Source organism: Sciurus vulgaris, assembly GCF_902686455.1.
Source record: "Sciurus vulgaris genome assembly, chromosome: 14".
Classification (NCBI taxonomy): domain Eukaryota; kingdom Metazoa; phylum Chordata; class Mammalia; order Rodentia; family Sciuridae; genus Sciurus; species Sciurus vulgaris.
Window position 1 is genome coordinate 9,424,389 of NC_136475.1, and position 21,295 is coordinate 9,445,683.

A 21,295-nucleotide genomic window follows, 5' to 3' on the forward strand; every position below is an offset into this window, starting at 1 on the left:
GAGGTACATCATTGGGATTTTAATTGGAATTGCATTGAATCTGTATAGCACTTTTGGTAGTATGGCCATTTTGACAATATTAATTCTGCCTATCCAAGAACATGGGAGATCTTTCCATCTTCTAAGGTCTTCCTTAATTTCTTTCTTCAGTGTTTTGTAGTTTTCATTGTAGAGATCTTTTACCTCTCTAGTTAGATTGATACCCAAGTATTTTATTTTTTTTGAGGCTATTGCAAATGGAGTTGTTTTCCTCATTTCCCTTTCAGCTGTATTATCGCTTGCGTATAAAAATGCTGTAGATTTATGTGTGTTGATTTTATAGCCTGCTATTTTGCTGAATTCATTGATGAGGTCTAGAAGTTTTCTGGAGGAGGTTTTGGATCCTCTAAATATAGAATCATGTCATCTGCAAATAGTGACAGCTTAAGTTCCTCTTTTCCTATTTGTATCCCTTTAATTTCTTTAGTCTGCCTAATTGCTCCGGCTAGAGTTTCGAGGACAATGTTGAATAGAAGTGGTGAAAGAGGACATCCCTGTCTTGTTCCCGTTTTTAAAGGGAATGGTTTCAGTTTTTCTCCATTAAGAATGATGTTGGCCATGGGCTTAGCATAAATAGCCTTTACAATGTTCAGGTATGTTCCTACTATCCCTATTTTTTCTAGTGTTTTGAGCATGAAGGATTGTTGTATATTGCCAAATGCTTTTTCTGCATCAATTGAAATAACCATATGATTCTTATCCTTAAGTCTATTGACATGATGGATTACGTTGATTGATTTACGGATGTTAAACCATCCTTGCATTCCAGGAATGAACCCCACTTGATCGTGGTGCACAATTTTCTTAATATGTTTTTGGATACGGTTTGCCAATATTTTGTTAAGGATCTTAGCATCTATATTCATCAAGGATATTGGTCTAAAATTTTCTTCCCTTGATGTGTCTTTTCCTGGTTTGGGTATGAGGGTGATATTAGCTTCATAGAATGAGTTGGGTAGGGTACCCTCCTTTTCTATTTCCTGGAAAACTTTGAGAAGTATTGGAATGAGTTCTTCTTTGAAGGTCTTGTAGAACTCGGCTGAGAATCCGTCTGGTCCTGGGCTTTTCTTGGATGGTAGATTTTTAATGGCTTCTTCTCTTTCATTGCTTGATATTGATTTGTTTAAATCGTGTATGTCCTCCTGGTTCAGTGTGGGAGGAGCATATGTCTCTAGAAATTTGTCAATGTCTTCGGTACTTTCTATTTTGTTGGAATACAGATTTTCAAAGTAGCTTCTCATTATGTTCTGTATCTCAGTGGTGTCTGTTGTGATATTTCCTTTTGCATCATGTATTTTAGTAATTTGAGTCTTCTCTCTCCTTCTCTTTGTTAGTGTGGCTAAGGGTTTATCTATTTTGTTTACTTTCTCAAAGAACCAACTTTTTGTTATGTCAATTTTTTGAATAGTTTCTTTTGTTTCAATTTCATTGATTTCAGCTCTGATTTTAATTATTTCCTGTCTTCTACTACTTTTGCTGTTATTCTGTTCTTCTTTTTCTAGGGCTTTGAGCTGTAATGTTAGGTCATTTAATTGTTGACTTTTCATTCTTTTCTGGAATGCGCTCCATGCAATGAATTTTCCTCTTAATGCTGCTTTCATAGTGTCCCAGAGATTTTGATATGTTGTATCATCATTGTCATTGACCTCTAAGAATTTTTTAATCTCCTCCCTGATGTTTTTTGTTATCCATGTTTCATTCAATAGCATATTATTTAGTCTCCAAGTGTTGGAGTAATTTCCTTTTTTTACTTTGTCATTGATTTCTACTCTCAGTCCATTATGATCTGATAGAACACAAGGCAGTATCTCTATTTTTTTGCATTTCCTAAGGGCTGCTTTGTGGCATAACATATGGTCTATTTTCAAGAAGGTTCCACGTGCTGCTGAGAAGAAAGTGTATCCACTCGTTGATGGATGGGATATTCTACATATGTCTATTAAGTCTTGGTTATTGATTGTGTTATTGAGTTCTATGGTTTCTTTGGTTGGATATCGTTTGGAAGATCTATCTAGTGGTGACAGCGGTGCGTTAAAGTCGCCCAGAATTATTGTGTTGTGGTCTATGTGATTCTTGAAATTGAGAAGGATTTGTTTGATGTACAGTGATGCACCATTGTTTGGGGCATAAATATTTACTATTGTTATGTCTTCCTGATTATGGTTCCTTTAAGCAGTATGAAATGTCCTTCTTTATCCCTTCTGACTTAACTTTGGCTTGAAGTCCACTTTATCTGATATAAGGATGGAAACCCCCGCTTTTTTACTGGGTCCATGTGCATGGTAGGTTTTTTCCCATCCTTTCACCTTTAGTCTGTGGATGTCTTTTTCTATGAGTCTCTTGCAGGCAGCATATTGTTGGGTCTTTCTTTTTAATCCATTCTGCCAGTCTATGTCTTTTGATTGAGGAGTTTAGGCCATTAACGTTCAGGGTTATTATTGAGAAATGATTTGTATTCCCAGTCATTTGGCTCATTTTTGGTTTTTAAGTTGGCTTGGTTTCTCCTTGAGTGGTTTTTCTCTAAAGTAGTTCCTCCCTTTGCTGACCTACATTGTTGTTTTTCATTTCCTCCTCATGGAATATTTTTGAGAACATTCTGTAGTGCAGGCTTTCTATTTGTAAATTCTTTTAACTTTTGTTTATCATGGAAGGATTTTATTTCATCTTCAAATCTGAAGGTTAGTTTTGCTGGGTATAGGATTCTTGGTTGGCAACCATTCTTTCAGAGCTTGAAATATGTTGGTCCAGGCCTTTCTAGCTTTTAGAGTCTGGGTTGAGAAGTCTGCTGCTATCCGTATTGGTCTCCCCCTATATGTAATCTGATGCTTTTTTCTCATGGCCTTCAAAATCCTATCTTTCTTTTGAATGTTAGGCATTTTCATTATAATGTGCCTTGGTGTGGGTCTGTTGTGATTCTGTGCATTTGGTGTTCTGTAAGCCTCTTGTATTTGATTTTCCATTTCATTCTTCAGGTTTGGGAAATTTTCTGATATTATTTCATTGAATAGGTTGTTCATTCCTTTGGTTTGTATCTCTGTGCCTTCCTCAATCCCAATAATTCTTGAATTTGGTCTTTTCATGATGTCCCATAGTTCTTGGAGATTCTCTTCATGATTTCTTACCATCTTCTCTGTTTGGGCGACTTTATTTTCAAGATTAAATATTTTGTCTTCATTGTCTGAGGTTCTGTCTTCCAAGTGGTCTAGTCTGTTGGTGATGCTTTCCATTGAGTTTTTTATTTGGTTTATTGTCTCCTTCATTTCAAGGATTTCCGTTTGGTTTTTTTTGAGAATCTTTTTTGAAATGATCTTTTGCTTCCTGCAGGTGCTCTTTGAGCTTATTGGTATTATCATTCATTGCCTGCATTTGCTCTCTTATCTCATCCTTTGCTTCGGGAATCATCTTAATCATGTATAATCTGAAGTCCTTTTCTGACATTTCTTCTAACATACTGTCATTGGATTCTATTACTATAGAATCTAGATTTGTTTGGATCATTTTCTTCCCTTGTTTTTTCATGTTGTTCATGTATCTTCCCCTTTAGCGCTGCAGATCTGGGGTATTGCAGATTTCCCCCTATAGGCTTAGAGTGGCCCTATAGGTGTCCAAAACCCTTTCTTTAAGGGGAGATCAATATTAGCAGTACCCAAATCAGACAGTATGCAATCCTAGACCAAATAGCTCCTATGGGGACAATAACATCATGTAAATAAGGGAGAAAGTGACTCTGAGGGAACAGGTAAACAGAAGAAAAAGAAAGCAAGAAACGTAAAGAAATAAAAACTTAAATATTTTTTTAAAAAGGAGAAAAAAGAAAATCTGCTGTATAACAGTCATATACTAATGAAACCTCCTAATGTATGAGAGGTACCTGACAATGGGCTTCAAGCCTCCAGCAGGCATCGCAAGATGGGATTTGCCCCACCCGAAGATCGGAGCTACGGCTTCCAGGATTATCCAAGATGGCTGCTCTGGCTTCCAAATGTGTTGGCAAATGGGGAGCTGCAGCTCAGGGGTGGACGTGGTCAGCTGGAGGTCCTGGAGACAGGATGCAGTTGGTCCAGCAGTGGCCCTGGAGGTTGGGTGTGTTTGGTGTGGTTGTGGGATCCAGGAGGCTGGTGCAATCAGTTGGTCTGGGTTCCCGGTGATAGGGCACAGTCAGTTGGTCTGGGGGTCCTGGCGGCAGGGAGCAGTCAGTTGATGTGAGGGCCCCAGAGGCAGGGAGTGATCGGTCGGGCTGAGGGATCCTGGAGACGGGACTCAGTCAGTCCGGCCAGGGGTCCTACAGGGCCTGGTGGTTGTCTCAAAATGGCGGCAGCCACGTGTAATCAAACCTGCAGGTATTGTAACAGTGAACTTCCAGGCAACAGCAGGCAGCTAGTTCTCCACTGGCAGTCTACGGTCAATCTGCTGGCAGCCGTCGGACGATCAGGAGGTGAACCTCGAGCGTTGGGTGATGGATAGGGGCAAGGTAGGCGATGGACAGGCGAGAGGCAGGCAAATGGCGGATGACAAACGCCTGACAGTGAGCAATCTGCTCTCAAAAAAGGCGTCGATATGTTGGCAGATTGCAGGTGATCACAGCAGACAAATGGGGTAAAGAGCAGGGGATTGATAAGCAGCAAAAACTGCCTCACTGAGAAACAGATATCCTCTGCTTGAATCTAGCATTGTGGAGCAACAAGGAACGCAGCCTCCCTCTAGACCACCATCTTGGATCTCCGCATCGGAGTATTTCCAGGACAATCTTGAGTAATGTAGAGATAGTAGTCATATCCTGTACTGTGTGTCTCTTACAGGAAATGTTTCTTGATCAGGAGAATGGTTAAAAGACTGATATGAGAAAGATTATCTGTCCATCCATCCGTCCATCCACACAGATAAATAAATTCATACTGTGAATGTACCTTTCAATTTCTATTTGCTCAACATTTTTAAAACCAGGAATGGATATTGAATTTTGTCAAAGGTTCTTTTAGTGTCTGTGGAACTAATCATGATTTTCTCCCCTTAAGTCCATTAATATTGTGTGTGATATTAATGGATTTCCTAATGTTGAGCCAACCTTGCATTCCTGGAATAAATCCCACTTGATCATAGTGATGTTTGGTGACACCGAACGTTACTGATCAGGAGTTGTGGGTCAAGTTCCAGCTTTGCCTGCTTCAGCATATCTGTGCCATCACTCAGATGGGTGTGGGGGCCTGGATGGTGGGTCTCCTCTAATCACCCAGGAAACAGTAGGCTACTGGTCTTTGTGTGGCTATATGGAATAAGGCATGATTCACAACTTTTAAGTATCGTGTAAATGATGTATTTCTCCATTTGCATTTTTAAAAATTTTTTATTGTGATTGAAATACTTAGGATAAAATTTATCATCTTAACCATATATAAGTGTACATTCTAGTGTTATTAAATGCATTCATAAGTGTATGCCACCATCACCACCATCAATCTCCATGACCTCTTTCATCTTATAAAACTGAAACTCTGTATTGATTAAAAAAATAACTCCCCCTTCCCTCTTCCCTCTGTCCTTCGACAACCAGCACTTCATTTGATGCCTGCATGATCTTGTCTACTTTAAGTATCTCATAAGTGGAATAATATACTATTAGTCTTTTTGTGACTGTCTTATTTTACCTACCGTAATGTCCTTGATGTCTATTAATATCGTAGCATATGTCAGAAAAATCTTTTCCTTTTTAAGGCTGAATAATATTTCATTTTATGTATATGCTCTGTATTGCTTATCTAGTCATTGTTGATGGTCACTTTGCTTGCTTCCATATTTCAGCTCTTGTGAATAATGTCAAAGAAATATGTCAATTAGAAAGCTTCTCTTGGGACTATAATGTTAGGTTGAATCATTTGAACTTACTGTTTTTGTGGGTCAAAAATAGTCAAATATCTATAATTTCATGTGGCACAATCTAATATCTTGGAAACCATCCTGATTTGTGTACAGGTCACATTCCATGTCCAGGCTTCCTGTAGAGTGTAAATCCCTCAGAAAGGGAGACACTTCTTTTTATTAACAATTCTTATAGAATGCCTGAGCTAGCGGGTTCAAAGCCTTGTGTTCATATGAACAGATATGATTGTTTCCTTTACTCAGCTGCGTTCCTCAGAATTCCATTTCTAGTGTAGTTTGAAAATACGTAGCGCCTTTGCTCCCTGACCTTTCTAAAAGTGGAGCTGCCTATGAGTGTGGGCTAGACTTTGTGCCTTGCTTCTTAGGAGTAGAACATGGCAGAAGCAATGGTGTGCTACTTCATAGATTAGGTCATAAAAGACATTGTGGTTCCCGCCTTGCGGTCTCTTGGATCACTTGCTCTGGTGGAAGTCAGCTGCCATGCTGGGAGGACGCTCAAGCAGTCTGAGGAGAGAGACTCTTGTGAGGAGCAAAGTCCTCTTGCCTCCAGCCGGTGAGGAGGCAAGGCCTGTGCTAACTGCTGTATGATCAAGCCATCTTAGAAGTAGATTTTCCTGCTGGTCAGCCTTCAAATGACTGCAGTCGTAGCCCACAAGACAGGGTTGTCTGGGTGGTTCTGGCTCAGAGTCTTTCCTGAGTTGTGGAAGAGATTCTAAAGATTCACTCTCTCCCTCAAGGACTAGCTCCTGGTCTTTCCAATGTGGTCATAGGTACTATGCCGAAGCCAGAAAGCTAAATCAGGTGTTCTTGTCCTCCAGGAGCTCCCAGCTAATATAGCCAAATAATAAATAATGACTAGATATAAATAAGTTAAAATTGAAAGTATTTAAAAAGTGATTTGGTTGTATCTGCATAGAATTTTGGGAGAATAAAAGCCAGGCAGGTCTCCTTGATAATTCTTTTTTTCTGTTGGGGATTAAAGCCAGGGCCTCACACATGTTAGTCAAGCTGTACCTCTGAGCTACGTACCCAGCCCTTTTAATTTTTTAAAATTTTAAGTCAGAGGTCTCTAAGTTGACGAGACTGACCTTGAACTTGTGATCCTCCTGCCTCAGCCTCCCAAGTCACAAGGTGTACCACCACACCCAGCTAAATCTATTTTTTATATCACCCTGTGAGGGAGCAAGGAAAGCACAACCTCTTGTGGACCGACTCCATGTTACCCCGAGTGTTCTGTCTGTGGCTCTTTGCTTGACTCTGATTTGACAAGTTGGCCTTTCCAAAGCCAGGTAATCATGAATCATGTTAAATCGGGAGTTTCCTCTTTTCTAAGCCAAGTTGAATAAGGAACAAATTCCTGTCTTCCCCAGGACAAATCAGAATTTGGAGGAATCTAACTATCTAAGAATTTGGAGGCTGTTGTCACACACACACATAGTAGTCTTAGTCACTCAGTGAAAATTCTTCATTCCTTGGAGACCCAGGCCGAGGAGGATCTAAACCCACCCACAACTGCTGCTTCCTCCCTCTCAGAGTCTCCCACCTGGGCTGGCGTAGGATCTTCGTAGGATCTGAGTCGTTGCTTCTCAGCCTCTTCCATTCCTTTTTTGGTAGGTCTGCTTCTAAAATGCTGGAGTCCAAACAGATTTCCCCAGGGCTCCTGCCCGTGGGTTCTGGTGTGTTCTGTGGAGCTTCTCAGAAGCCCTCTCAGCCTCGCCCCGGCCACTCCTGCATCTGGCAAAGCCAGCTCTCCTGGCCTCCCAATTGTCCAAGCTCATGTCACTCCTGGGTCTCACACAGCTGAGTCAGAGGCGGCCGGTGGCAGAGCTGGGGTGCACATACTTCTCACTTTCAGCCTCTCTTGCTGCTCGACCATTCTGTGGTCCCTCTACCAAAAATATCTCAGTGGGCTTCACTTTCCTATTTTCTCCTTGCAATTTGAAAAACATTTTGTATGGTACTTTGTGGTTTAACTATTTTCACAACCTATGCTCTCTGTGAGGCAGGTCTTATTATTTCTAGTCTATGTGCATGGAGATGGAGACAGGCTGAGGGACTGGCTGGAAGGTCGTCATGAGGGTCCTGCTGCCCCCAGCAGCAGAGGTGCCTCTCAGGATAAGTGAGGTGTGTGTGTCTCAGGCCCCCTCCAGACCTGCTGAGTCGGAAACTCAAGTCAAGCCCTCCCAGTGATTCTGATGCACCATCCTCCATGAGAACCATGGCCTCAGTCAAGGGAAAGTCATCTGGGAGTGCGTTAGATTAAAAAACTAGTTAGATTCCTCCAAAATCCTAACTCCTCACCTTGACTCTTTGCAGAAGCTACTTTCATCATCAAAACAATGAATTCCTGGTCAATAGTTGGTTGTAGCTGAACACAAGTGTTTTCAGCTTTCTGTCAGTATAATGAAATGCCTGAGTTAATCAACTTATAAAGAAAAAAAGGTTCATTTTGGCTCACAGGGAGATTCCAGTCTGTGATCGATTGGCCCTGTTTTGGGGGGCCTGTAGCAAGGTAGCACATTATGGCAGGGGTGCCTGGTGGACCCAGCTGCTCGCCTCGTGTCTGGAAAGTAAGAGAGAGCGTGGGAGGGGACTGGGGTCCCACAGTCCCCTTCAAGAACACACCCCAGTGACGGAAAAGCCTCCCAGCAGGCCCTGCCTCTGGTTCCAACATCTCCCAAGAGCACCACCCTGGGAACCAGGCCTGGACCACATGGCCTTTGGGGGGACATGCCAGATCCAGCAACTTGTCATCCTTTGTCTTTTGTAGATCACATTGCAGGAGAGAGGAGGGATAAGCAGTCTTTCTGTTCAACAGAGATGTCACTGAGAAGAAGACTACTGTAGATAAAGAGACTCTTCAAGGAACAGTTAGTCAAGGTAATAATCCATGCAGCATGAGCTGAGTACGAGCCTCGAGTGCGGACGCTCTGCGGTGTGTCTTTTGCCTTGCATGGTGTTTTACCTGAATAGGTATCAGCCCATGTTTAATTCACCTGCAAAAGCCGAGGGTCTTGCAGTTAAAACTATAAATTAGGGCTGGGGCAGTTGGTCCCCGATAGAGTGCTTGCCTGGGGTGTCTGAGACTCTGGGTTCCATCCCCAGCACTGCAGGAGAAAGAAAGAATTAAAACCCAACACAAGTATGAATTAAACGTATGAACTCTTAGGAATTTGGCCACCCTTTTATAAAGAGGTCACTTTTGTTTCTACGTGGCTAGGGCCACTCAGAGCGTGGACTTTGTCTTCTGAGTCCCGCCTCTGCTGAGCTCCAGGCTATCTGAGGAGCAGGAGGGATGCGGGGCACAGGTGGGCCTCTTCCCTCAGGTGCCTGGCTCCTTCCCCCTCTTGGGGCATGGAGGTTGGTCCTGGTCAGGCTGGGGAGAGACTCGCCAGCACATCCCTCTGCACAGCCATTGGTGATCAGAACTGTGCTCAGTGTCTCTTCCTCCCAAAAATGGAGAGCTGAGTGATTCTCAGAGGGCCCGTGGAGTGGCCCATGGGCTGCCTCCTGACAGAGCAGAGGTGCAGGGTTTGTGTGTCCAGTTTCCTCCACGTGACCCAGGAAGGCCCCAGGCCAGCACGGCCTGCCCACACCCCCTGGCACCCAGCACTGTCCATATAGCCCAGGGAGGAGAGGGCAACAGCAGGTTTCAGCACTGCCCTGGGAAAAGCTGCAAACCCAATATTTGCCTCCATTTTAAAATTATTTTAAAATTTCATGCTGGGGATGGAACCCAAGCCCTGGCACATGCTAGGCCAGTACTCTACCCCTGCTACCCGCCAGCCCTAACCTCAGTCGCTCTTAAAAGCCTTTCAGGTTGTGACGGCGCATGCCTGTGATCCCAGCGGCTCAGGAGGCTGAGGCAGGAGGATCGCGAGTTCAGAGCCAGCCTCAGCAACTCAGTGAGGCCCTGTCTCTAAATAAAATACAAAGATAGGGCTGGGAGCCTGGCTCAGTGGTCGAGTGCCCCTGAGTTCAATCCCTGGTACCCAGATAAAACCCAAAAAGCCCTTCAGTAGGGCCGCTTGGCCCCCCGCAGGCCCCTGCCCTCTCTTGGCACTTGCCTCTGTTCTCACCTCCGTATTTCCGGCTGCTCTGTTGTTTGCCCACCAGTACCCTCTGCATCTCGTCGGCCGCCAGACCACTTAGACACTCAGAGTGTCTTTCCTAAACGAAGCCAGTTCCTTCCCGGCAGGATTATGGTGTTCTTGCTTCTGCTGGGCGAAGGCCTGGCTGCAGGTCAGGTCCCCGCTGTGGGTCGTTGCCCGCGCGGGGCTGCCCTCCTGCTCACCTCTGCCGTCTCCTTCCCCAGACTTGCGCAACAAGAATCTGCCCTGTGGGCCGCTCCTGAACTTCCTGCAGAGGAACATCGTGGTCGCCACCCTGGCCGCGGTGGCCATCCTCGCGGTCACTGTGCTGCTGCTGCTCATGTTGGCCACGTACATGAGGAGGAAGCAGCCCCTGTGAGTGCCCCAGAACTCGGTGGGGAGGAAGGCGGGACCCAGGCCGGTTCGGCTGCGCCTGGCCATTCCGACGTGCACGCAGGCTCTGGGGCTGTGCTTACAGGGCTACTCCTGAATATGGAGGGCTACTGAGAGAGGAGGCCATATCGCCTCAGACCGGAAGATGGGAAGCTAGGAATATGGATGCAGACAAGAAAAAACCCAGCTTGGGGGATGGGGAGGGATGAAGCCTTGGAGGAGAGAGGAGGTCGGGAGCAGCCGCAGGTGGTTAGAACATTGCTAAACAGTCCCTTCCCGGAACCTCCCGCAGGCTTCCTGTGACCCTCTAAGTGAAGGCTTAGTGACGGCACAGCAGAGGGCTCGGGAGGCAAGATTCCAGCAGTGGTCATTTTGACCGTCCCCGTTGTTACGTGTTTCAATTATCATCCTTGGGGAGGGCTCAGGCATGGAGACCTGAACCTTGAGCAGACACGGAAGCAGATCGCTTGCAGGATATGCATAAGTGAATGAGCATAATCACCTCTTTCTGCATCTTGGGAGAGATGCATTCCTGGGCGCTGGGGGACAAGCAGCTGCTCACAGGCCCCTCACTCTGGGGTGTTCAGCTTCCCCCTGAGAGAAGGGGGATGTGTGATGGGGACACGTCCCCCGCACTCTGAGGCGACTGTACTTAAATTTCCCCACAAGGGGGCATTGCTTTCCCTAAGGGCCAAGGCCCTGGACATGGGTAACCTATCCAGGACGGTCACTACCACCTCACATCCCACTTCCCCCTCTGAGACTGGCACGGGTCCCCTCAAGCCAAGTGGGAACCTCGGATGTGGCAGAGGTTAGAGGTAGAGGACTTGAGAGCTCCTGAACACAGGCTGCCCACTTCACGGTCCTGAGCACGGCTCACCCGTCAGACCTGCCCGTTTCCCTCCACGTTCCTCGAGGGTGCCAGTCAGGGTGGTGACCCAGCCTGCAGAAAGGAGCCCGGCTGTGGGTGGCCCACGTCAGTCGACAACATGAGGAGGCAGGTGGGGATCCCAGGCACGAGGGGACGCAGAATCCTGACCGCCCCCAGGAGCGATGGCTCTGTCACCGTCCAAACGACAGACGGTGGGAGTCCCTCCATATTTTGCGAGCAGCAGCGTGTTTTTGTTGTTTTGTTTTAGATATCCTCCAGCAAATATGACATACAACATTTCATAATGAATGGAAAGACTTGGTGGCAAAAGTCTCAAGACACGAATCTCAGGAAAATCGCAGAAAAGCAGAAACCGTTGAAGTGCGATTCCTGTGTCTAAGCCAGGCCCAGGGCCAGCCAAACCAGGACTCAGAACCGTGCCGCGAGGCCACTCTGGTCCAGACACCACGGAGAGGCAGCTGCACTTCTGCCTGCGAGGTGTGTTCTGCAAAAATGCTCGCCTTGTCTTCCCGACCTTGGATGTGCCAAGAAAACGTGCCTGCTTCCCACAGGATGCCTCTGGCGATATAGCACTAGTGACACGTGCCACGGACTTGGCACGTTTACCCAGAGACAGCAATGACAAATGACGAGAGATTTCTTCATTTCATAAAGCGCCGATTGATTTGTCCCGTCCTTCATTCCTGAGGTAGTCACTGAACACCTGATAGGTAGACAAAATCCAAATACGACGCGGTGCGCACAGAGAAGCCAGGTCGGGGCGTTCACAGTCGCCCGTGGGAACCCGACCACCCCACATCTCTTTTACCCTTTCAAATAGAAATATAAAAGCATGATGCAAAGAACCGGGTAAGATTGTGGGAACTCCCTGGGGTGAGAGTTCCTGCTTGCGTGGTCGGGAAAAGGACATGGGGACATTGAAAGTGGAATGAGGGGGATTTATTTGTAAGTGTCCGAACAGAGTTAGAGGAAAGGGACAGAGACTTGGGAAGCGGCCTGGAGCAAGCAAGAGAAGGAAGCTCTGCATCAGGACGGGAGCAGTAAGGAAACACCCAGGGACGTCGGAGAGAGCCCTGACAGGCTGTCGTCTTGGGTGGAGGAGCAGGGCAAACTGTAACCACCTAACAGGAGGAGACTCGGGACTCAGCACGCAAAGTGGCGCTGCTCCTCCCGACCACTTCCAGGTGTCTTTCACTGGCCACGCCCACCATGGAGCAAGCCAGCAGGGAGGTCACTGTGCAATTCCGCAGCCTCGCAGGGCACAGCAGTGTTGCAAGGAGGGTGAACCACAAATATTTAGAACTGCCCATTGCTTTGGTCCATCAGCATCCATTTTCCCCCACTTTGGGTACCAGGGATTGAACCCAGGGGCGCTTAACCCCTGAGTCACTTTCCCAACCCTTATTTTATATTTTATTTAGGGATAGGCTCTTGCTGATTTGCTTAGGGCCTCGCTTAGTTGCTGAGGCTGGCTTTGAACTCGCGATCCTCCTGCTTCAGCCTCCTGAGCCGCTGGGATTACAGGTGTGCACTGCACCCAGCTCAGCATCCATTTTTGTACTTTTTAATGAGTGACTATTCCAAACTCCATGCACACCCCCCTCGCCACATGGGTGACACAAAGTCTCAAGAGTCGTATGCCATTGAAGCATGGTGTCAGTCCAGCAATGGTCCCACTGAAATTTAAACATTGGCCATACAGTGTTCTTGATACAAGGAACAGGGAAAAAAAGGGGGTAAGTGAAAAGAGGAGATAGCAGTGACAGTCCCTGGGAGGGTAACTGCCGTGAAAGTCAAGTTCACGACCACAGCCTTCCCATCTTCTGCCCACCCCACTTACTCCGTCTCTTGCACCTTGGCACATGGGGCTCATTTCCTGGCGGAATGTTCCAGCCATCCATGTCTGTAGATCCTTAGTGGATCTGTCTTCTCCGGTGGCAGCTTTGCACTGGACATGGATTCCTGACTGTCCCTGAGTGACCTGTGGTTCTGGATGGAGTAGCCCTCCTGGTTCTGTCCACAGAGCAACCCGCTTTCCTCCTGGTGAGCGGGTCACTCGGGCCGACCCCCAGCTCCTGCTGGGCCCGACAGCAGTGGGACGAGGAGCTCCACTGTGACAGAGACAGCTGCATCTTGTCATTGAATGGGAACGACTTTTCCTCCCTGTGGCAAAGTAGAAGGAACACTTTATTTAGCATTAAAATCTAGCACCTAAGCAATTTATTATTATTTGATTTTAGAATTTGTTCTTTTTAGATACGCATGATGGTAACGAGTGTTGACATATTACGTAGAGCACACTTCCCATTCTTTTTTGAATTTGTTCCCCTCAGTCATACATGTCAGTAGAATGCACTTACCATTTTGTAGCTCAGACGTCAGCAGAGTGTAATCCCCAGTTCTTCTGGTTGTACATGTTGCAGGATCCCACTGGTCATGCAGTCATACCTGCACATGAGGCAATAATGTCTGTCTGTCTCTACTGTCCTTCCTACCTGTACCCCTTCCCCTCCCTTCACTCCCCTCTACCCAATAGAAAGTACCTCTATTCTTCCCTAGCGCCCCCTATGGTGAATCAGCATTCACACAGCAGAGAAGACTTTCAGCCTTTGGTTTTTGGGGTTTGACTTATTTTGCTTTGTGGTTGCACATGATGTGGAGTTTCCCTGGTCGTGTATTCATATATGAACACAGGAAAGTTCTGTCCCATTCATTCCACTGTCTTTCCTGTTCCCATCTCCCCTCCCCTCACTTCATTCCCGTTTGTCTAATTCAATGAACTTCTATTCCCCACATTTCCAACATGTGAACCTTTGGGATGCTCGAGGTAGAGTGGCAACCTCAGCAGAGACGGTGGTTGGGAAGGGCTCGAGGTGCCGCTCCTTTATGATTCTGGCTTCCTTACACATACTGAGCCCTTGGGTGAGCACTTAGGTGGGACCCAAATAGTCTCATGCTTTGCACATTTTTGTACCCAGACCATCTGTCCCCATTCTTCCAGTTCTGTTCTTTCCAAGTCCCCATCTGCTAGCTGGACAAGAGCCACTGTCCATAAATTCCCGAGGAGCAGTGTTTCTCAATCCGGGGCAGCTGGTGACATCTGGAGACATTTTCTGTTGTCATGCTGCGGGGGAGGGGTGCTCTGGCATCCAGCAGGGAGAGCCCAGGATGCAGCTCACCCAGCAAGGAATCTTCCAGCTCAAAATGCCAGTGACGCTGAGTGGGGGGGTTCCTGCCATGCCCAGAGTGGGTCAGGGAAGGGTTTCTGTCAGAGAAGCTGCTGGCTGTAGATCGCTCACTAAGAAACTTATTTAATAAATAAACACAGGAGCCAATTATCTTTTTAAATCGAAGGGGGAGCGATGGATTGAGCCATGCAGAGATCTGGCCTATAACAGCAATGGAGGAGCCCACTTTGCCTGTATTTATAGTGGTACAGTAAGGACTCTGTGGGGAACGGGAGGGTGGTGGAGGGGCACAGAGCCATGTACCCTGCTGTCCAACAGTCTCTCACGAGCCGGTTCCTGGGAGTCAGACTTCCCTGTCACGCGGCTCAGCCGAGTCGGATTCTGCTCGTCGTGGATGGCTTCCCGCAGCTGAGTGCAGACCCTGGTGTGGGTCTGGACCTGAACAGCCCTGCCGAGGCGTCCTCCCTCATTGTCACTCCTGAGTGAGCCAGTAGTGTGACTGCTGTCCACTTCTGGGTGGGGCCTGCGTGCGTCGTGGAGCCTCTCGTCACCCAGCCCCAGCCCTGTTCCTCCTCTGCAAAAGCCCAGGAGGACTTCTGCATGAAGTTGTGACGTGGTCTGAGGACCGGGCGGTGGGACGTGGGAGTGTGTGGGACGCGAGGCTGAGCCACCCATCTGGGTTGGTCCTCAGCCTGTGCTTATGTACAGTCACCTGCGGATGACAGCTGCGGTCTCAGAAGTGCCGCGCCGGCTGATGCCGTTGTCCTGTCCCTCCACAGGCTAGGCTGGACCCGACTTCACCGGGCAGTGTCATCTCGGGAGTGCCGTCCCAGCCCTCAGTCCTTGCCTGAAGCGTCACTATGCAGTGACTACACGTGAAGTGCCCATGATTTAGAGGGTCAGATAACACCCAAGGTGGGAGGTTAGGGTTGTGAGGGTGGCCGGCCACTTGGTGTCCAGTCTCTGCCAGGCCTCAGTCATAGTCAGGAGCTTTTCAAATGGAGAAGAGGTGTCTTCAGGAGACAGCCTGCCCGCCTCCGACCCACAGGACCAGATTGTGATTCTCCTCCTGGGGCTTGAGGGTCTATGGCTTCTCTCATCCACAGATTCTTCTAGTATTTTGGGTCCACGGGGTCAGAGGACTCAGGAGGAAGCAAGCTTCCTTGCAGCTGGATCTGGTTTGCAGAGGCTGTTCTTCCTGTGGGGTTTCTTCAGAATGGATAGTCTTCTTGGTTCTTATTGGAAGAGAATTGGAAGAGCAATCCAACGTGGAATATATTGCCTTACCCACCAAAGCCCTGGGCTGCTTTTTGCCAGTGACGTTTGTTCCTTCGTTTGTTCGTTCGTTTGTTCGTTCATTCATTCATTCATTCATTCATTCATTTTGAGGTACTAGGGATAGAACCCAGGGCTTGTGCCCTGAGCTACACCCCCATCCCTTCTTAAAATTTATTTTGAGGACAGAGTCTCACTCAGTTGCCTGGGCTGGCCTCAAACTTGCAATCCTCCTGCCTCAGCCTCCTGCAGCACTTGGATCACAGGCGTGTGCCACCATGCCCACCTCGCAGTGATGTCCCTTCGTGGGTGGGTGTCCTGTAAGCTCCAGGACAGACACCTGGCAGTTTCAACCACGTGGCTGGCTCCTCTGCCTTCGCTGGGCGCAGCTTCCACCCTCTGGCAGTCATTATCGGGCTCAGGGTTGTGTGATGCTAGTTCCTCTCTCGAGACCGTTTGGCAAGATGGCATCAATGTCATGAACCAGCTGGGTGCTCTGTAAAGCAGGGGGTTCTGAGCTCTCTGTGGATGGCAGGGGGGTTGACCTCACCGGGAAGCAGACAGGGAAGGCGTACTCTTGTCCTTATCACTAGAAAGCAAATTGGTCCCCATCAGTGGCCCTAGCTGGTAGGGGAAGGCGTGAGACGGTAAATGCAGAGCCAGAGACTTCACGCCAGGGTCCAGGGTTTTACAGCTCCAGCTGGGGTGGCACCCCCACTGATCCAGTTCGTGATGGTACCTGTCTTCCAAGACCAGCTTTTGCACCAGCCAGAGAGGAACATGAAACGGAGTGGTAGGAATTGCCACCCCTGTGTCTTTCGACCCTTGAAGCTCTTAAAGTGGCCTTAAGCTCTGCGGCTCCCTCCCAGGTGTCATATGGCCTTTGGTTTACTCTTGGCCAGGGGGCAGATCCAGGGGACTTCCATCTGGCCATGGGCCAGAAGATCAATGGGAGGGTTTTTCACTCTTTCCTACGAAGAATGTCTCACTAGGAGCCGGGGTAGCTCAGCGGTAGAGCAGGTGCTTGGCATGAGCAAGGCCCTGGGTTTGACCCCAGCACACGTGCACGCGCGCGCACACACACACACGCACACACACTGTGCATCCTAGAGTTAAAACACAGAAGATGGATGTGTCATCATGAGATGGATTCGAGCCATGACTTCATCTCTGGGACTCCGGAGACTCTCCTCAGTCCCCGCCTCTGCGGAGAGCATTAGGGTTTGGTGATGTCCTGCCCCTCTGCGGTCCTGCTGGGGCTCACCCACTGACCCCCCTCTCCAATCCCTGCGCTCTGCAGGGCCTCCCGGACTCCCACACTCCTGCCAGCTGACTTCTGCCCAGGTCTGCCAGTAGGAGGCACTGGCATGAGCTCGGAAGTTTGAAGGAGAAGAAAGCAACTCTCTTCCATCTTGGAGTGAGCTCAGAAGCAGAGTCCCAGCCACCTGCCTCAGTGGCAGGAGGCCCTAAGGATGCTGCCAGGGCCTTCACAGTAGAGGCTGGGGGAGGGTGTCCAGCCGCAGTTGCTCCTGGGTCCACACGCTCAGGGCCACGTCCAGGCTGGCTGCAACCTGGATGAGAGGTGGATCCTCTAATGGCATCAGTGGGGACGGGGATGAAGTCACCTACTGGGGCTCAATGCTGTGCACATCAGGCCCAGTTGGAGGTCTTGGCCCCTCTTGGGATGGGGTAAAAGAACAGGGATGGGACACGATTGGAGTCCAAGGAGCAGGCAGTAGTTATGTAAGCACTGTGGCCTTAGCAAAGAGGCACAATCAAGGGGGTGCCTGGTCGAAAACCCACAGGAGAGGCGTGGCCTGAGGGTCTCAGCACAGGGGCGTGGCGGAGTGTTTCCAGGAGGCAATCTGGATGTGGCCTGTGGGCAGGGACACGGGCAGGACCTGTGGGCCACATAGGGGTGGCCAGAGCTGACAGGTGTTGGTGTGGAGGGGTGGCGCCCAAGGCAGGAAGACCCTTTTCTGACAACTAGCACCTCGAGGCAGTAGGATTGATAGGGCCATTTATCAGATGAGTCCTGCTTCCTCAGGGGAGCATATGAAGCAGGTTTTACTTAAAGGAAGTAACGCAGACTTCTCCCAGGAGGGAGAAGGGGACCATGGCTGGTGTTCTGGTGTCCCAAGAAGTGAGTGCACCTTCGTCTTTTATGGCTTTAGGGTCTCCTTTGTTCTCTGCTCTCCCCACTTCTCTCCCCTTCCTGCCTAGTGACCAGGCCCAGGAGATGCTGTTGAGATGGAAAAAGGTGAGGGGCAGATGGTGGGGAGGGCCAGTGGAGCCCGGGGCCTGAATCAGCAACTCCTTGCCTGCAGTCTTCTTGAAAAGGGGATGGTAAGCAGGTAAATTTGGGATCAAGGGGCTCTGGGGGTCTTCCACATCCCATTCTCCCGGGGCGGTCTCCAACCTCCCAGAGGCAGATGCCTTCATGGCCTCCATTTTCTCGATTTGACCCAATTCCCTATTTCTACACTAATTGCCTGTCTTCGTTCTGGCTTCAGTATTAGGTGGGTCCAGGCCACTGAGAGGAAGTGGGGTATGTTTAGGGAATCAAGAGGGGTGGTCAGAGATGGGGCGACCCTGGCTGGCCATGGCCCCTGGAGGTCGTGGTCAGCAGGTCCTCAGTTCCCTGGGGGCAGCTGATGAGGGTCCCTGGCTAGTTCTCTGTGCACGGAGGGGGCTTTGGGAGCTTGGCAGATGCCTCAGGGGAAGAGCAGGCAGGCTGCAGGTGTCCAGCAGGATCCTGGAGGGCTGAGGACCAGCCACAAGGGGGGTGAAGACGAGGCAGCATCAGAAGGCTCTTCCCGGCTTTGTCCAGCAGGAAAGTCAGTCCAACCCAGAAAAACTCTTCCACAACATCTGGTCGTTGAGTTAAAAACTGACCTGTTAGTGGCTTGGATTTTGGTCCTGTCTGGGGCTACGTGTGGCCTCAGGTATTGGACAGAGGGTGACCCCACCCAGTTCCTCAGGGCCCTGGAGAACCAGCCCAGACTCCTGTCTTGTTCCCTAACTGCTTAGGACACTTGTGGCCCCCAACCCCCCCCCACCCCCCCACTCCCCCACCCCGCGCCACTGCCCAGGAGGGCTCAGGGCCTCCCTGCCTCGCCCACTGCCTGGGGTGGTGCCTGTGGGCGGTTCCCAGTCCCCTCAGCCCCTGCCTCCTGCCAGGGCCTCCACACACCAGAACTCCACCCCAGGCGATTACAGTCACTCAGAGACTCAGGCCACACCCCTCCATTTCCCGACCTGGATACACAATGCAGGAGACATGACTTCTGCCTCCCAAGTAGGCTCACACACGCAGACGCTCGGGAACCCGCCCAAACACGCCAGACACACGTTTCACATGCTCAGGCGCGTTCGTCACACCAAAGGATCCCACACCGTCACATCACTCACAACCAGGCTGTCCGTGCCCATCAGCCCCAGTCCAGCCCCATCAGACCAGGATACAAGGCCACACTGGAAGCCCTAGGCCCCTGTCCCAGGGGGCAGGAAGGAGGCCGGGAAGGCAGTTCCTGCAGGGTTACGAGGCCCCTGGTGGGAATGGGGGCGGGGAGGCTGAGAGAGGCAGGAACAGGTGACGGCAGGGATGGGAGAAGGCCAGGCAGGGACTAGGGCAGGTGGGGAGGGGAGGATTTGAACGGAGGAGGATGGGAGGGGTCAGGAGGAAGGCAGGTGGAGGGTGGGGGAGGGAGACTGGGGCTGATCAGCCGCCCCCTCCATCCTGAGGTGAGCTGGCCTTTCTCATTTCACACAGAAAGCAAATGACAGAAGCCAGAGAGAGGAGGGTGGACTGTCCATGGGAGCAGGCCTGTTTACCCCAGGTGGCCCCTGAGAGCTTGGCTAGGCCAGGCAGGGTCTCCAAGAGAGGCACGGGTGGCCCCCGGGATGGGGTGGCTGGTCCCATGGATGTCTGCCTGCCCAGGCATGGCCGCTGGGGAGCTGGTCCTGCGGGTCTCCAGTACTGGTCCTGCCTTGGCCTCCTGCAGTGGGTGTTGGGAGGTCTGAGGCAGCTGGATGGGGTCAGGGCATCAGGCGCGCCGAAGAAAAACCAATCAGACGCCAATGGACAAACCCTGGTGGCCTCTAGCAACCACCCGCCAATCAACAGAGTCCCCAGCCAACCCCAGGAGGACACCAAACCCTCAAGCCTTTCCCCCACCTGTCCTGGACTACAGAAAGCCGCCCATCAGCTGGGACGCGGCTTCCCTGGCCCTCCACCCTGGCCTTCACCCTGGAGGACTGGCGAATCTGCCCGAGAGCCACCCCAAGAAAGCCTCATTCGGTCCGCTTTGGTCTGACTCCTTTAGGCCACCCGCATCCGCCCTCACACATGGCGCCAAAACCCGGAGAGTCCTTGGGCCTCCTCCGTTGGGGTCGAAGTCCACCCTCTCCCTCAGACGAACCAGGGAACTCCTGCGCCACTGTCACTCCCCGTCAGGACGACAGCAGTGGGGTCAGTTCCCTCCCCTACGTCTCCCTGGGCCCTCCGGTTGCACTCTCCGTTATGGGGTCACAGGACCCCCGCCCGTTGACCGTGAAGCAGTTCCAGTCTCTAGCTAGCCCCACCTTCGTTCTGGGCCCCCGGAGGCTACAGAGCCTATCGGCCTCCAGCTTGCCTGCTTCCCGTTCCCCGGTGAACACGATCAGAATTTGGGACCTCTTTCTGCTCCTGCTTGTCCCCCAGGTAATACCGAAAGACCATGGGAAACACCAGCTCCTCCCTAGACCCCCAGCCAGAGGGAGCTTTGGACAGTTACTGCTGCCGGACAGAAATGGGCACGAGTGCCTTACTTTCAGGCTTTTTGGGATTTGTACTCTCGTCCGCTGCCTTTGTTCTACCTGCTCCACTGCCCAGGTTCTCCTCGCCAGGGACGGTCCCAAACCTCCCCCCATCGTTCTCCTATGTCTTCTTCCTCGTTTTCAGATCCACCGGCCGGACCCTCCGGTCCTCCCCGTCCTTGCTCAGGTCCGTCTTCCTCTTCCTCCTACAGCTCCAGCTCCTCCTCCTTCCCCAGCAGGTCCCTCCTCGCCCCCACCTCGCTCCCCTCCTGTCAGGCTCACCGAGCTCATCGCCCCTCCCCCACCCAATTCGGAACCCTTTGTCCTCTCTGGGAAGTGGCAGGTACAGAGGGCCTCGGGCGAGTCCACTTCCCATGCTCACTTCAGGATCTTCCCCAGATGGAAAAGCACCCAGGGTCTTTCTCTGCTGACTCCTCTACTTACATTAAGGAATTTAGACATTTCTCTCAGGCTTCCGATCTCACCTGGCATGAGGTTTATGTGGTTCTCTCTTCCACTCTCACCCCAGACCAACAAGCCCGCATCCAGCAGGCCCCACAGGATCATGCCAACCAGGTCGGCTTAACAGACGTAACTCTCCTCACAGGTAAAAGAGTCTTTTACCTGAGCTCCAGCAAAAGTAAATTGTATGGTGCTTTACTAAAATAATTAGTTTCCATACATTTTTTCCAGGACTCTCATTTTTTCCTTAAATTCTATAATTTATGAGCTCATAACATTAA

The 21,295-nt window shown here is 50.1% G+C and overlaps 1 protein-coding gene across 2 annotated transcripts in view; it reads left to right on the forward strand.

Annotated features, from left to right (window-relative positions):
- The window catches only part of LOC306644429 (uncharacterized protein C2orf92), a 68,538-nt gene that overhangs the window by 15,494 nt on the left and 31,749 nt on the right, over positions 1 to 21,295 (forward strand). Inside the window, exon 4 of one of the 2 annotated variants that reach the window (XR_013759377.1) lies at positions 4,772 to 6,760. The exons of the other annotated variant lie outside the window; for it this stretch is intronic. The gene's annotated coding sequence lies outside the window, so the exon portion shown is untranslated. Of the gene's footprint in view, positions 1 to 4,771; positions 6,761 to 21,295 lie in introns of those variants that run through there. 2 annotated transcript variants of the gene reach the window in all.